The following is a 15,769-nucleotide window of genomic DNA, read 5'->3' as shown; positions in this document are numbered from 1 at the left end:
GTTTAACTAGTTCTAAGTTCTAGGGGACTAATGACCTCAGCAGTTGAGTCCCATAGTGCTCAGAGCCATTTGAACCATTTTTTTGAGTACACTGATATGGTTGGTGCGTACTACGTAGCGCACCACAACGGACGAGCTACACAGCGCGTTTATCAACAACAATATCCTAATCGCCGTATCCCCCATCATTAGACCTTTGCTGCTGTGTACCAACGTCTGCGTGAGATCGGGTCATTTAGCAGATTACCTGGACAGCGACGCCGTCGCACGGTAAGAACGCTGCAATCTGAGGAAGCTGTCTTGCAGCATGTGGAGCGGAATCCTTCAATCAGCACTCGTGCAATTGCACGTAACATGGGGACCAATCGGACGAATGTAAGAACAGTCCTGCGAGAGCAATTGTTACGTCGATTTCACTTACAAAGTGTCCACAACCTGGAACCAGTTGATTATCCACCCAGAGCACAGTTTTCGCAGTGGTACCTGGAACAGTGTGAAATGCATCCTACATTTCCATCCTCTGTTTACCGATGAAGCAACGTTCGGGCGTGATGGAGTCTTCAACATGCACAATTCGCATGTTTGGAGTGAGGATAGCCCACATGCCATAGTTACTAGCGCTCAAGTGCGGTTCTTCGTTAATGTGTGTGTCGGTGTTCTTGGGGACTGTTTAATTGGGCCGTATCTGCTACCTAGGCCATTAAATGGCAGGTACTATTACAGTTTTCTCGCCAGAGCATTGCCAGAACTGCTGGAAGACGTCCCGCTCCCCACAAGAAGACAACGCATGTGGTTCCAACATGACGGGGCGCCGGTACATTTCAGTCGTCGTGTACGTCGATTCCTGGACCGACGGTTCCCAGAAACGTGGATTGGCATAGTTGGTCCTGTACCATGGCCTACTCGATCCCCAGATATGTCTCCTCTGGACTTTTTCGTGTGGGGAGAGATGCGCAACCTCGTTTACGCAACTCCTGTTGCATCAGAAGAGGATCTGGTTGCCCGGATAGTAGCAGCAGCAGGAACAATTCAGGATACTCCTGGGGTTTTTGCCCGTGTCAGACAGAACAGGATCCGACGGTGTAACCTTTGTTTACGTGTCAATGGAGGCATTTGTGAAAATCTTCTGTAATTGAAATTGGGTTGTGTTAATGTGTTGTCTCTTGGTCATAAAAAATTGGAAAAGTGTTTATTGGTTTAATTAATTTGCCGAGAAATCTTTTTCCACCGGTTTAAATACTCCTCATAGGAAAAAAAAATGACATTAGGGAAAAATATTTGTTTTGATGTGCCCTACAATCTCCCAGAGTTTGTAGGTTTAAATACTTTTCACCCTGTATACACCATAAAGACAAGGGAGGTCCTGAACTAAAGATTTAATGTGTAATGCGTCTCAATGCAGAACACCATTATTAGACCGTTCTTCGCTGGACCTACCATTAAGGCATCAGTACCTCTGAACGTGTTGTAGCCTATACGTTGCACCTCAGTTACAGGAGTTTCAACCATCGCACTGCGGGTGATTGTTAGCCACTGATCAAATGGTTGAAATGGTTCAAATGGCTCTGAGCACTATGGGACTCAACTGCTGAGGTCATTAGTCCCCTAGAACTTAGAACTAGTTAAACCTAACTAACCTAAGGACATCACAAACATCCATGCCCGAGGCAGGATTCGAAGCTGCGACCGTAGCGGTCTTGCGGTTCCAGACTGCAGCGCCTTTAACCGCACGGAGTTGAAATGGCTCTGAACACTATGGGACTTAACATCGGAGGTCATCAGTCCCCTAGACTTAGAACTACGTAAACCTTACTAACCTAAAGCCCCGTCCACACGCAACGATCTGTCTGCGCAAATGTCTGCGCTCATCACATCTGCGCAGACAGATCGTTGCGTGTGGACAGAAGATTTGCACCAACCTGAGGTGTGTGCAAACCTGGAAGTTGGAGTTGGGGGTTTGAGCGAAACCTCTTAAATGTGTGGGTTCAAACCACAGCAGATCGCTGCAAATCTGGCGCGAAACAGCTGTTTGCTAAGCCTAGTGTTTGTATTTGTGCGCATAGGGCATTAAAATGGCTGATACTCGTCAGTGTTTTCGAGAGTTTGTAAGTGAATTAATTGAAATATATAGAAACCACCTATGTTTGTGGAAGATTAAAAGTAAAGAATATAGTGACCGAGACAAAAAGACAGCACCACACAATGCTCTAATTGAAAAATTGTGGGCAGTTGACGCCTCGGCAAACAGAGAAACAGTAATAAAAAAAAAAAATTCGTTGCCAACTGTTTACCGAAAAGAGTTATCCAAAGTTCAGAAATCTAGAAGATCTGGTGTAGGAGTAGATCAAGTATACCAGCCAACGTTATGGTATTTTGACCTGCTTGGCTTTCTGCAACTCTCGCAGTAAATTTACGTGAGAAAACTGCTTTCGCTTTAGCAGCCACTGTCTACACCATTTTGACCGCTTTCTCTGTTTCCTGCGGCTGATCTGAATGTTTTTTGCAACACAAGTTGCGAACACAGACCACAACAGAACTTCCTCCATTTCTATATTTCAGAATAACTGAATTACATTTTTGACGTTTACGGGGAGCGTAGTCGCTTGCCACAGATATTTCTTTTCTACACCGACAGATGGCGGGCGAGTAGTAGATTGGGCTTTGTGTCGTGTGAACACACCACATTTGCAGCGATCTTTTGCATGTACAGACATCTGCGCCAATGTCTGCGCAGACAGATCGTTGCGTGTGGACCGGGCTTAAGGACAGCACACACATCCACACCCGACGCAGCATTCGAACCTGTGACCGCAGCGGTCGCGCGGTTCCAGACTGTAGAGCCTAGAACCGCTCGGCCCCCCTCCAGTCGGCAGCCGGTGATTGCTTGAAACTTCTCTGGATAATCATTTTGTGGTCGAAGCTGTTTTCTTCTCCGCGTTTGCTTCCTAGTAGTAATAAGGAAATTTGGTTGTGCCTCGACCAAACAGTTTTTCTTGTTTTATTACCGGCCGGTCCCATAGTGGTCAGAGCCATTCGAACAATTTTTGAACCACTGTGGTGTTGCCGGATGGCAAAGCGTTAACAGAGCAACATCGATTTTCCTTTTTTGATGAGATTTGTTTAAAACTGCTCCACAACTGCTGAGGAACAATTGGCACTTGTTAAGGAGCAACTGATTACTGCTATCTGACAACCGACAATCGCTACGGAACGACCCGAACAGCGATAGTAGGTGTGCCGCAGGGGAGTGTCGTAGGACCGCTGATATTCACAATATATATATATATAAATGACCTTGCGCATAACATCGGAAGTTCACTGAGGCTTTTTGCGAATGATGCTGCAGTATAGCGAGACGTTGTGACAATGGAAAATGCATGAGGATCTGCAACGAATTGACGCATGGTGCAGGGAATGGCAATTGAATCTCAATGTAGGCAAGTGTAATGTGCTGCGAATACATAGAAAGAAAGATCCTTTATCATTTAGCTACAATATAGGTCAGCAACTGGAAGCAGTTAATTCCATAAATTATCTGGGAGTAGGCATTACGACTGATTTAATATGTAATGACCGTATAAAGTTGATCGTCGGTAAAGCAGATGCCAGACTGAGATTCATTGGAAGAATCCTAACGAAATGCAATCCGAAAACAAAGGAAGTAGGTTACAGTACGCTTGTTCGCCCACTGCTTGAATACTGCTCAGCAGTGTGGGATCCGTACCAGATAGGGTTGATAGAAGAGATGGAGAACATGCAACGGAGAGCAGCGCGCTTCGTTACAGGATAATTTAGTAATCGCGAAAGCGTTACGGAGATGATAGATAAACTCCAGTGGAACACACTGCAGGAGAGACGCTCAGTAGCTCGGTACGGGCTTTTGTTGAAGTTTCGAGAACATACCTTCACCGAGGAGTCGAGCAGTATATTGCTCCCTCCTACGTATATCTCGCGAAGAGACCATGAGGATAAAATCAGAGAGATTAGAGCCCACACAGAGGCATACCGACAATCTTTCTTTCCGCGAACAATACGAGACTGGAACAGAAGGGATAACCGATAGAGGTGAAACGTCCCCTTAGAAAAATTAGTGAATTACTGTGCTGATAAACCTCTTACGTTACTTGATTTTCAAACAGCTGAGCAGAACTGAAAGTACTCAGACATTTCTCTCTTTACTTATTCTGATCAACACTAAGCTTACACATAATATTTTTAGCGCAACGCAATCTGACTTTCAATAATCCCTACAAAAGAATGGCCCTGACTAACAATAACCTATACCTTTCATGAACCACTTACCTCACAAAAATCTTCCTTACTCGAACTACTGCAATACAGCGTGCGCCAATACTGCCAGGTAAATAAAAGATTCTAACTACTGAAGGCACTAACTACTGATAGGCATAGTTAGCAAATGAAAGATTTTGATAGAGAACAAACAATGTATTCACCTTAATGGTGTTCAAAAGTCATAATGTATATATCAGTTCATGACATCCAGTCTTACAAATGTACTGTCTGTGATGGACACACGTCCGGATCATCCACTCTCAAAACTCCGCCATTTCTCTCCCCACATCCACCACTGCTGGCGGCTCACCTCCAATTGCGCAACGCTACGCGCTGTTCACATCCAACTGCCTAACACTACAATGGCAAATATTCGAACAATGCAGACCAGCCACAGACTGCACACAGCACAGTCAGTGATTTTCATACAGAGCGCTACGTGACGTTACCAACATAAAAACCTAAACAGCCTACTTACAGAGGTACTCAAGGTACCCTCCGCCACACACCGTCGGGTGGCTTGCGGAGTGTAGATGTAGAAATTTAGAGGCCGGAGCGCATTAGCTGCAGCGAAGCCAGTGCACGAACGCTTGGTGTGCATTCGACGTTTCATGCAGCACGATGTTTGGCGCAGGCTGTTGTGGAACCGGTTAGTGCGAGATTCTGGGAGGTGTACGGGAACATGTCTCTTAAACTTGATTTGAGTGCTTACGATCGTGGACGAGCAGTTTCACAGCTCGAGGCCGAAAAAGTGACACTACTGTGGCCACAGTAATGAGTGTATATAAAAGCGTCATCTCGCGACTAAAAATGGCCGCTGCTATGCGAAAAAATGCAGGCCCTAGTGGCGAAAAGGAAAAGACATCTCAGTGCTACGTAGATCGGTGCAGACCTTGCAACTGCTACCGGCAACTGTCTCAGCCTGAAGCATTTCGCGGCGTTTAAATTAGGCTGCTTTGTCTGCTCGGAAGCCTGTTAAGTGCATCCAGTTTCCACCGCTCCATTGTTGAGTAGGTATTCGTCAGTATAGGGAGCATGTTGGCAGAGGTCAGCTATGGTGGTCCAGAGTGGTGTTCTCCAATGATTCCCGCTTCACTGTGGCAAGTGATTCTGGAACCAGTTGGTGGGGAGAGAGAGGGGAACACACTTCTACATCTACATCTACATGATTACTCTGCAATTCACATTCAAGTGCTTGGCAGAGGGTTTATCGAACCACAATCGTACTATCTCTCTACCATTCCACTCCCGAAAAGCGCGCGGGAAAAACGAACACCTAAACCTTTCTGTTCGAGCTCTGATTTCTCTTATTTTATTTTGATGGTCATTCCTACCTATGTAGGTTGGGCTCAACAAAATATTTTCGCATTCGGAAGATAAAGTTGGTGACTGAAATTTCGTAAATAGATCTCGCCGCTACGAAAAACGTCTTTGCTTTAATGACTTCCATCCCAACTCGCGTATCATATCTGCCACACTCTCTCCCCTATTACGTGATAATACAAAACGAGCTGCCCTTTTTTGCACCCTTTCGATGTCCTCCGTCAATGCCACCTGGTAAGGATCCCACACCGCGCAGCAATATTCTAACAGAGGACGAACGAGTGTAGTGTAAGCTGTCTCTTTAGTGGACTTGTTGCATCTTCTAAGTGTCCTGCCAATGAAACGCAACCTTTGGCTCGCCTTCCCCACAGTATTATCTATGTGGTCTTTCCAACTGAAGTTGTTCGTAAATTTAACACCCAGGTACTTAGTTGAATTGACAACCTTGAGAATTGTACTATTTATCGAGTAATCGAATTCCAACGGATTTCTTTTGGAACTCATGTGGATCACCTCACACTTTTCGTTATTTAGCGTCAACTGCCACCTGCCACACCATACAGCAGCAATCTTTTCTAAATCGCTTTGCAACTGATACTGGTCTTCGGATGACCTTACTAGACGGTAAATTACAGAAAAAGAATGTGGTGTGTAATGAAAACGAAAGAAAATAAATTTGAGCATCATCTGCGAACAACCTAAGAGAACTGCTCAGATTGTCACCCAGGTCATTTACATAGATCAGGAACAGCAGAGGTCCCAGGACGCTTCCCTGGGGAACACCTGATATCACTTCAGTTTTACTCGATGATTTGCCGTCTACTACTACGAACTGCGACCTTCCTGACAGGAAATCACGAATCCAGTCGCACAACTGAGACGATACCCTATAGGCCCGCAGCTTGATTAGAAGTCGCTTGTGAGGAAAGGTGTCAAAAGCTTTCCGGAAATCCAGAAATACGGAATCAACCTGAGATCCCCTGACGATAGCGGCCATTACTTCGTGCGAATAAAGAGCTAGCTGCGTTGCACAAGAACGATGTTTTCTGAAACCATGCTGATTACGTATCAATAGATCGTTCCCTTCGAGGTGATTCATAGTGTTTGAATACAGTATATGCTCCAAAACCCTACTGCAAACCGACGTCAATGATATAGGTCTGTAGTTCGATGGATTGCTCCTACTACCCTTCTTAAACACTGGTGCGACCTGCGCAATTTTCCAATCTGTAGGTACAGATCTATCGGTGAGCGAGCGGTTGTATATGATTGCTAAGTAGGGAGCTAGAACATCATAGAATGTTCGTGAACGTCACTGGTATGGCCGAGGCGTTATGGTGTGGGCAGGCATTGTGCACAGTGGCCAAACACTGCTGCATATCTTTCTGCGAGGTATTGTTACAGCACAGCGGTATTGCAGGGAGATTATTCTGGATCATGCCCATCGTTTAGGAGTGCATCAGGTCCCGACTTTTTGTTTACGGACCACAATGCCCGCGCATACTGGACCGCTGAGCTGTCTTATACACTGAAGAATGAGGATATTGACAGTAAGGAATGGCCCGCATACTCCCCGGACCTAAACCCTACAGCTTATGCCTGCGATGCTCTTTTCAGACGTGTTTCTCAACGAACACCCCCTCCCTGAATCGTGCAAGGGGGTGAGATAGAGGAGTGGGAAAACATCCCACAAGGACTCCTCAACAATTTGGTAGCCAGCAACAATAAGAGGTGCAAAATGTAGACTAGTGGCCACGGAGGGCATATTCCTTACTGAGTGTCGGATGCCGATTCTTATGTTGGGAGTCTGACATGTGTCAAACATGAATGTTATTTATGACTACTGTGTTATCCTGCTTTCCCATGTGGTGGATACTGTACCATATCGCTTTATCAGTATACCATTCCACCTCTGTTACGTACACGAAATGTGTTACCAATTGTTTCTTTCACAATTTACGACGCACATTAGATATCCCGCTGGGATCTCTGCAGCAGTACCAGCAGAACTTGGAAAAACAAATGAGGTACGAAATGACGTGTAATTCACGATACTGCCGCTAGGAGACTAGTAAGCAGCAATGGCTGACAATGGAAGACCGACGGCACAGCAACGATCGGCAATTGTGTTACTTTTTCATGAAACGAAAAGCCTTGTTGTGACTCAGAGGCGTTTTCGACAACAGTTCAACACACGATGGCTCCCTTGCAAGAAGACCATCCACAGGTTGTACGATAAAATTGTACAGGAAGGAACAGTACTGGAAGCGAAGCGACCTCGGCCTAAGCCCGTTTGTTCGCCGGAGAATATTGAAGCGGTACGAGTTGCTGTGCAGAGAAGTCCCGGGAAATCGTGTAGAAAGGCAGCAGTGCAACTGGCAATATCCAGACGGTCCGTTCAACGCATTCTTAAAAGTGACCTCCATATGTACCCATACAAGATGACCTGTGTACAGAAGCTCACTGAAGAACACAAGCAGCAGAGACTACTGTTTGCTCAGTGGGCGGAGGATAGGGAAGAAACTCTCAACAACGTTTGGTTTTCAGACGAGGCGCATATTCATTTAGACGGTGTGGTTAACAAACAAAATGTATGCTTTTGGGCCACTGAAAACCCACAAGTGCTTCATGAACGACAACATTATGCTCCGAGGATTACATCGGGGGCAGCAATTTCCAGTCACGGACTTATTGGACCCTTTTTCTTTGAAGAAACTGTGAACAGCGAGCGTTATTTGAGCATGCTTCGCAATAGCTTCATTCCAAAGCTTGTTGCTACTGCCTTGCCCTTGAACACGCCCTTCATGCAAGATGGAGCAAGGCCACATACTGCAAACACTGTATTGGAATTTTTACACGAGCATTTCGACATGCAGATCATTTCACTCAGGTTTCCAGGTCGCTTCAATGACGGACAAAATTGGCCCCCCAGTAGACTTTTTTCTTTGGGGGGTAGCTAAAGGAAAAAATTTTCCCGAAACTTCCACGTGATTTAATGGAGCTCAGAAGACTTATTCTTCAAGCTTGCAGTGAAATTACGGAAGACATGTGCCGCAGGGTAATCACTAACTTCAGTGTTTGTTTGAAGGATGTTAGGAAACGAAATGGTGGACATATTGAGCATGTGCTGAGTTAGACCAAATCTCCATGGACGGCTCTTCATTGTAGTATATGTTCCTTTAAAATAGTATTGACAATAAAGTTGATATTCAAAAACAAAATGGTAACACATTTCGTGCGCCACCGTGTTTCATGTCACCCACCATTGCCTGTGGTTATTTCAGCCCAACATTGTCTCACTTCTTTAGCAGTTCTCAAGAAATGTGTAATGATTTTGTTTACCCAAATCCAAAAATACCATTATTTTGCCCTATCATATATAGAATGTTTATAATTTTAGTATCAGTAATTACAATATCGTTAAAAATATGCCCAATGAAACAGAAGTACAAATATCTATCTAAAATCAAACGAACAATTCGAAATAATTAATTTCGCATTACTGTGTCTTTGCAGATAAAAGTGTTATATAGGATATACAATGAAGAGCCAAAGAAAGCGGTACACCTGCCTAATATCGTCGAGGGCCACAGGGAGCGCGCAACACAACGTGGCAGGGACTCAACTAATGTCTGAAGTAGTGCTGGAGGGAACCGACACCATGATTTCTGCAGTGCTGTCCACAAATCCATAAGAGTACGAGAAGGTGGAGATCTCCTCTGAACAGCACGTTGCAAGCCATCCCAGATACGCTCAGTAACGTTCATGTCTGGAGGTTTGGTGGCCAGAGGGAGTGTTTGAAGAGTATTCCTGGAGCCACTCCATAGCAATTCTGGACGTTTGGGGTGTCGCATTGTCCTGCTGGAATTGCCCCAAAAATGTTCAAATGTGTGTGAAATCTTATGGGACTTAACTGCTAAGGTCATCAGTCCCGAAGATTACACACCACTTAACCTAAATTATCCTAAGGACAAACACACACACACCCGTGCCCGAGAGAGGACGCGTACATCCGCCGGGACCAGCCGCACAATCCATGAGTGCAACGCCCTAGACTGCTCGGCTAATCCCGCGCTGTCTACTATATAAGTATGTCCACATAAATACAAATGAGGTGCTAGAGTGCTAATCATATCGCAGAAAGTATGAAACTATCACTTAGGCGTCTTGGCAGTTTCGTATTTCCTGCGGCAAATGCGCTGCTTTCGTGTCGTGTGACTTTCATACTTTTCAATCGGCTGAGGACAGCCATAGCTGAACACAGAAGAGCCACCACGAACGGAGCTGGAAGTGGGAGCAAACTGCAGAAACAACGGATATGCTACTGGGATTTCCACATTCCGTTAGTATGGGTAATATACCCATCCTGCTAATTTCCAGCACACAAAGGGAATCATTGATGATAATAGGCACAGTGACTATAGACTCACAAATAACGCCAAATAATTCGAATAAATAACAAAATAACAGAAAAAAAATTTGTCTTTCAAGGTGTTCCGAACCGTTACTATAAATTCACCATGCTTCCTAGCCCTTCCCGTTCACCCTTACACTATCAGTGATATGTCAAACAGATTGCTTGCAATTATACCTACATCAAATTTATGTATATGGCTAATAACTGTCACTCTACGCCTTTTTTTATTCAAAATGTTGTAGGCTTACTTGTTTTTCTTAATACGATTACTGTACATGAACAGAGAAGCGTATGTTATCAAAAAGTGTAATTTAACTGAATGATTTTCACATATTTATTATTTTGAATGTGAATAGTATGCGTTGTTTTATTGTTTGGTTAGTGTTTGTAAAGCACATGTTACGCCATATCGGAATATGATGGTCAGCTAGAAACGAAGCTTTATTTTCGGATATCTTGAGCTTCATGCTATTCCTTGTCAAAAAGATTTCGACGCTCTTGAAAGTGTTTCATGAAGTGGTATGTTGTGTTTCAGTACCTGTGACGATCCCGAATCTCGTCCGACACAGAGCGGAATGAAACATCACTGTTTCGATACAATTAGTCCGTTCCAAGCACAGGTGGACTGAAACAGCCTTATTTTGAAACAACGATACAGTTTCTGTGTCTGGCTCGAGATCGAATCTGGTCCGGTTATCCGAGACAGGGGCGGAATGAAACACGAGTGTTTCGAAACAGTGAACCACAGCCGTTCCGAAACAATGAAACAGTTCCACGTATCGATACACTGTATCGAAACATAGAAACAGTGGCCGAGTCAACAGCATAATGTCCTGTTGTGCCAGAGGACTCAGCCCGCTCAATGTTAACACAGCCTACACCATTAAGGAGCCATCACCAGCTTGCACAATGCCTTGTAGACAAACGTGAGTCCGTGGCTTCGTGGAGTCTACGTCACACTCGAACCATATTATCAGCTCCTACCAACTGAAATCGGGGCTCATCTGACCAGACATCGGTTTTTCAGTCGTCTATTGTCCAACCGATATGGTGACGAGCCAAGGAGAGGCGCTGCAGGCGATGTTGTGCTGTTAACAAAGGCACTCGTGTCAGTTGTCTGCTGCCACAGCATCATTAACGCCAGATTTCGCAGCACTGTCCCAGCTGTTACTTTCGTCGCACACCCCACATTGATTTCTGCCGTTATTTCACGCAGTGTTGCTTGTCTGTTAGCACTGACAACTCCACGCAAACGCCGCTGCTCTCGGTCGTTAAGTGAAGGACGACGACCACCAAGTTGTCTGTGGTGAGAGGTAGGGCCAGTAATTTGGTATTCTTGGCACACTCTTGATACTGAGGATTTCGGCATATTGAATTCCCTACCGGTTTCCGAAATGACTGTCCCATCTGTCTAGCTCCAACTACCATCTACATCCATACCCCACAAGCCACCTGACGGCGTGTGGCGGAGGGTACCCTGAGTACCTCTATCACTTCTCCCTTCTATTCCAGTCTCGTATTGTTCATGCAAAGAAAGATAGTCGGTATGCCCCTGTGTGGGCTCTAATCTCTCTGATTTTATCCTCATGGTCTCTTCGCGAGATATCCGTAGGAGGGAGCAATATACCGCTTGACTCCTCGGTGAAGGCATGTTCTCGAAACTTCAACAAAAGCCCGTACCGAGCTACTGAGCGTCTCTCCTGCAGAGTGTTCCACTGGAGTTTATCTATCATCTCCGTAACGCTTTCGCGATTACTAAATGCCCCTGTAACGAAGCGCGCTGCTCTCCGTTGGATCTTCTCTATCTCTTCTATCAACTCTATCTGGTACGGATCCCAAACTGCTGAGCAGTATTCAAGCAGTGGGCGAACAAGCGTACTGTAACCTACTTCCTTTGTTTTCGGACTGCATTTCTTTAGGATTCTTCCAATGAATCTCAGTCTGGCATCTGCCTTACCGACGATTAATTTTATATGGCCATTACATTTTAAATCACTCCTAATGCCTACTCCCAGATAATTTATGGAATTAACTGCTTCCAGTTGCTGATCTGCTATATTGTAGCTAAATGAGAAAGGATCCTTCTTTCTAAGTATTCGCAGCACATTACACTTGTCTACATTGAGATTCAATTGCCATTCCCTGCACCATGTGTCAATTCGTTGCAGATCCTCCTGCATTTCAGTACAATTTTCCATTGTTACGAACTCTGGATGTACTACAGCATCATCCGCAAAAACCTACGACACTCCCCTGTGCCACACCTGAAATCACTCTTACTTCGGAAGAATTCTCTCCATTGACAATGACTTGCTGCATTCTGTTGTCTAGAAACTCTTCCATCTAATCACACAACCGGTCTGATAGTCCATATGCTCTTACTTTGTTCATTAAACGACCGTGGGGAACTGTATCAAACCCCTTGCTGAAGTCAAGAAACACGGCATCTACCTGGGAAACCGTGCCTATGGCCCTCCGAGTCTCGTGGACGAATAGCGCAAGCTGGGTTTCACACGATCGTCCTTTTCGAAACCCTTGCTGATTCCTACAGAGTAGATTTCTAGTCTCCAGAAAAGTCATTATACTCGAACCATTCCGCGTTCAAAGTCTTAATTCCCACCATGCGGCCTTAATCACGTCGGAAACCTTTTCACATGAATCGCCTGAGTAGAAAATGACAGCTCGCCCATGCACTGTCTTTTTATACTTTGTGTGCGCGATACTACGGCCTCAGTATATTTGCATACCGCTATCCCGTGACTTTTCTCACCTCAATGTCTGCCTTAGGTATCGCTGTTATTCGAACTCGCATCTTTATGTTCCACAAGGGAAGAGTTAACAACGCCTGAGAACGGCCCCGTATGCCTCTGGAGCATTAAACCACGTAATAAATACAAAGGAAAAAAAATTCTCTTCGTATTGCTAATCGTACGTGCGTTTGCGTGCAAATATGTAGCGGAACACTTCGAGTTGCCATGACGACGGAATGGGGCTGTATGTCAAGGTTAACTGCCAGCTATTACTCGATGAAAAGTGGGGTACTCACCAGTAACTGCGAAGTCACCGACCGCCAAGTTGCGCGACTGTCAATCCACAGGTATCTGTCACTCTCGAAGAATGCCGCAAGACGCCGCCCTGGTAGTGTTTCGAAGGCACGTCCAACGCTTCGCACCGCTGCTTGCGTCTCACTGCTACACAGGCAAGGCGCCCGGGCGGGGTTATAGCTGCCAGCGTGCGCAGAACACGACTGCGCAGCGCGGGAACGTGACGTCACACGAGCCGTCGCGAACGGTGTCGGCCAAACCCACTGCGAAACCGCGCGTGGAGAGTGGACAAAAATCATCACTCGTGCGACACCACAGCTAAGTACGTGGCAGGGGGTACTTACCGCGTCTTAAGTCTGGTTTACACCGGAGCGAATGGAAGCGAAGGAGCTTTCGCCAGTGTTGACTACCATGCGGGCGTATCTGTGAAACAAACGTTGACACTAGGGGGAACGGAAGATAACAGAGCATAACGAGCATAAGCCCATAAACACTGCGTAGTTGTTTTCTTGGCGCTAATAATTGTCGTACAGGATACAACACTATATATTTAGAGCCACGATGCAAAACTTTGATATTCAGAAAAGATTTCACTATAAGTCAATTCCAGTAACTGAACGTGATATTTATTTGCTTGTATTCAGATTTTTCTGCAGAACAAGCTTGCCTGTTTAGGCTTACAGTACCTCTTGCAAGTGCACCTCTGGGTGTTGCGAATAATGAATTGATTTACGCCTTACTTATGATCAAGAATGTCAGTTTTATTGATTACATTTGTAGTGGATTTGACGGCCATATGGCATCGAGAGACCAACTGTCAACTTACTGTTACGTTATTATAATCACATAGTGTTTACAATATGGAATTTTTCGTGATAATAATTGTTTGACACTGTAACATAGCTACAACAAATCTAGCCTATGTTCGTTGCAATTTTGTCATATGATGACATGACGGAGACCGTGGCTGTTGTTTGAAGACAAATGTTGATGGTGTTAGGACAGCAACCAGCCACAAATTTACTTTCAGTTCCTTTATTCAAAGGCTACCGTTGCCGGTTTCGAATCGTTGTGATTCATCCTCAGACGGTTTACATGCTTTCTTTATGACATGTGGTGTGTTTTTTACAGATTAATTATCGTGAAACGTCGGTTTCGAGCCTTTGTTTTCATAAAATTTGTCCAGCAGATGTAAAAGCATTCTTGTTGTTGCACAAGTAAATTGTTCTCATTAAGATTTTTCACTGAGATGATGTGGTGCGTGGTAGAAATCATCTCAGTGAAAAGTCTTAAGTGTTCAGTGAGAACAATTTACGTGTGCAACAACAAGAATGCAGTGGGAATGCATTTACAAAACTTTTTTGATTACAATTACAACACCTGTGTGAAGAGCAGTTCGTAATATTTATAGGAAGCGATGAATTAAGGTTAACCACACTCTTTTTTTACTAGTCAGATTCAGATATGTCTTCTTGTGACGTACACTCCTGGCAAATAAGAACACTCGATGCTGTATGTTTTTTACAGACAGGGCTGGAACAACGATGGCAGCGATGCTGTCTGAAACTGTTTTTCCTTTTAGGGCAGTAGTGACATCTTGTTTTTCCTCTTGATTTATTTTCGTCTTTTAGCTATCGGTAGTTTGCAGATGTGTACAAGAAGTTTTATTTTCTCCTTCAAGCGAAGTGATATCCTTGGAATCGACATGCGTTTGATCATGTGGGCTTTTGTAAGCATCATACTCTCAATTCTGTGATGTATCTTCTCCGTGGAATTAAGTCATTTGTGTTTACTTTATATACTATTTGAGCATTTATTGCTCCGATGTTCAACAAGCCGAAAAACAGTGTAAGAGGCAGGGGTTGATTATTCTTGAAACAGAATATTCTGATTTCAAACGGTCGACAACATCTACACCTCCTTTTGTGAGGTTGTAAAATGGAATGACCTCAGGTTTGTTCGCTTCGGCACTGTCAGCGTCTACAGCATAGTCGCTGTGTGTGATGGATAACATTAGAACATTCTTTTTCTGTTTCTTTTTTGGGAAGTATGAGCAAATCAAGCAGTTGTTGCTTGGTTTTTCTCCAAATGCGAATATGCTGCTGTTTAGTTGCCTACGCTTTACGCCCAGAAGTTCCGGTGGAGTTTCTCTTTTATTCTTCCGTAGAGTACCTACTACTGTGAGTCGATGATCGGCGTTCATTTTGTTAGCAAATGGTATAGATGTAAAACAATTGTCCATCGTCACGTTTCTGCCCGTTTTGTCAATCGGTCGAATCAATCCTAACACCACGTTCTCTGCATGATTGTGTACCTGATATATCCCAGTAGGCTGTTTGCCTGCATATACTTCCACATTTAGCGTGTAAAACGTTCTGGCATCACAGAGCGCATATACCTTGACGCTATATTTTGCAGGCTTGTTTGCTATTAAAACTGAAGAAACTGCAATAAGGTGGGAATTTAAGGAGATGGGACCTGCATAAACTGAAAAAACCAGAGGTTGTACAGAGTTTCAGGGAGTGCATAAGGGAACAATTGACAGGAATGGGGGAAAGAAATACAGTAGAAGAAGAATGGGTAGCTCTGAGGGATGAAGTAGTGAAGGCAGCCAAGGATCAAGTAGGTAAAAAGACGAGGGCTAGTAGAAATACTTGGGTAACAGAAGAAATATTGAATTTAATTGATGAAA

At 44.5% G+C, this 15,769-nt stretch overlaps 1 protein-coding gene across 1 annotated transcript in view; it reads right to left on the bottom strand.

The window, feature by feature from the left end:
• LOC124717092 (lysosomal-associated transmembrane protein 4B-like) overlaps positions 1-13,230 on the bottom strand; it is a 233,836-nt gene extending 220,606 nt beyond the window's left edge. Inside the window, exon 1 of the mRNA XM_047243797.1 lies at positions 13,080-13,230. The gene's annotated coding sequence lies outside the window, so the exon portion shown is untranslated. The remainder of the gene's footprint in view (positions 1-13,079) is intronic.
• Between the last annotated feature and the right edge of the window lie 2,539 nt (positions 13,231-15,769).

Source organism: Schistocerca piceifrons, chromosome 9, assembly GCF_021461385.2.
Source record: "Schistocerca piceifrons isolate TAMUIC-IGC-003096 chromosome 9, iqSchPice1.1, whole genome shotgun sequence".
NCBI classification, from domain to species: domain Eukaryota; kingdom Metazoa; phylum Arthropoda; class Insecta; order Orthoptera; family Acrididae; genus Schistocerca; species Schistocerca piceifrons.
The sequence above is the reverse complement of the archived record's forward strand: the minus strand, read 5'-3'. Positions and strand labels throughout refer to the sequence as shown.